Consider the following 2,324-nt stretch of genomic DNA (forward strand, 5'->3'; position numbering starts at 1 on the left):
TAACATACAATTAGACAGAAACAGCAAGTAACACATTTAATTAAACATGAAATTTTGAAGTAGAAAAAACATAATTCTCACCAGAATAATTATGTATTGAATTCAAAGTACAGTCATCATTTATTTGGACAACAGTGGATTGATTGATATCAAGTAGTGCTGTCAAACAAATAAACGTTTTTGTTTATATAATATGTGTGTGTACTGTGTATATTTATTATGTATATGTAAATACACAAACATACATGTATATATTGACAAAATATTTACATGTATATATATTAATATTCATACATAATTTATATTATAACAAATATTTTATGTATAAACAAAACATATTTTTCTTAAATATATGCATGCGTGTGTGTGTGTGTGTATGTGTGTGTATTTATATATACATACTAAATATACACAGTACACATGCATAAATTATGTAAACAAAAACTTTTATTTTGGATGCGATTAATTGCGATTAATAATTTGACAGCACTAATATCAAGTATTATGAGTTTCTAAATTGCTATATTTGCACATACCATGATCTCTTCACTTTTAGATATCCTACTCTTATTGAATAGTCACTGTTATGTCTAAATGTTGTTTTTAATACTGATTTGAGTGGGGGATTTTTTTACTTTGTTTATCAGCCTTTTGCCTTTATTTAGTAGGTCAGTTGAGAAGCAACGGAAGAGTACAGGAAGAGAGAGGGTGAACAGAACCGGGACATGTGACCCAGGCCAGGCTCCACAATAGATTCCCACAAGCCTCAGCAGTGCTTCATATGTCAGGAGCAATGCACTACTCTCTGCACCACAGCTCTGACTGAGAGGTTATTTGGGGTAAGAGACACCAGGGAGTATTGTAATGGGTTTACTAGAACCAATTAGAAAAGAAATGGAAATTTTACATTTCCTTGCACTTTCAATTTAAATCCAAATGCCATAGAACCTGACATTATACATTTATGGGAAGCAAAATTTAAGAACTTCCAAACACTGGAAAGAAGAACATTAAAAACGCTTCACTTTTGGGTACATTTGGTACATTTAGACTTGATTTGGTTATGCAGTGGGTATAGAAAAGAATAACCCCTTTAAAATAATCTATTAATTAAAATAATCATTTTGTTACTTTGCAGCCTGAAATGAAGACACGGATTTTGTTTTATCCATCTGTATTTACTCAGTGCAACTTATAACATCCAAGTGAAAGATTTAACACCAACATGTCAGAAAATAAAAAAACAGAATCACTTGTGTCAGTATTTTGTTGAACCCCCTTTTGCTTTAGTTACAGTATTTAGTCGGTTGGGATTTGTCTCTACTAACTTTGCACACATCTTGACTTTGTGATATGTGCCCACTCTTCTTTGCAGAACTGCACAAGTTCAGTTCAATTTGATGGTGAGTGTTTGTGGACTGCAGTCTTCAAGTCATTCCACAGATTTTCAAAGGAGTTTAAGTCTGGGCTCTGACTAGGCCATGCAAGGACATCACCTTTTTCTCCTTCAACCACTGTGTGCTCAGTTTTGCTGTGTGCTTTGGGTCTAGGCATGGGCCGATTACCGGTTTCAAGGTATACCGCGATTTGAAAATGTCACGGTTTCAAAACCGCTAATATTTTCCGTTATAACATTCCTGCGGTATGCGCTGTTTTTTCATGTCTCCTCAAAGACTGAAAGTGTAGGAATATACTGTTCCTAATATTCTGTATGCTGCTCAAAAACAAAATATATTGTGTTCAGCGGAATTTTATTTTTTTTACCAAGTCATTTAAAAATACATTTTAGAGCTGTAACGACAATCCCGTGATATTTTTTTATTATCATACCGTCAAACTCTCATATCGGTCCATGCATAGGGGTCATTGTCATGTTTGAAGGTAAAGCTTCTTCTTATTGACAACTTTCTGGCAGAAGGCAGCAGATTTTCCTTAAGAATTTGACGGTATTTTGCACCATCAGTGTGTGCTTCTTTTCCACCCACTGTAATGGGGATCAACTCTAACTCTATATCTCTCTCTCTCTCTCTCCTCACACGATAAGCAACTTACAACAGGAACTCAACTTCTTAAACCTGCATCACAAAGCAGCGCAATCAGCGCTAAAGCTCGGCGCGACGGAGCGGATCTTTGGATGTGTTTTACAATGGGTCCGGATCTCATCTCCACAGCCAAGCCTCACGTTATATTCTATCGGACGAGGACGGCTAACATTTACGTTAAACATAGAGACGACCTGCACTGCAGATGGATGTTCAAAGTTTAGTACAATGTGGAAACTAAGGCTGGTTTTTCCTTTCTGTCTAGGATTTGACGGTCCAACT

This window comes from Sinocyclocheilus grahami, unplaced genomic scaffold (genome assembly GCF_001515645.1).
Source record: "Sinocyclocheilus grahami isolate Dianchi unplaced genomic scaffold, SAMN03320097.WGS_v1.1 scaffold437.1, whole genome shotgun sequence".
NCBI classification, from domain to species: Eukaryota; Metazoa; Chordata; class Actinopteri; order Cypriniformes; family Cyprinidae; genus Sinocyclocheilus; species Sinocyclocheilus grahami.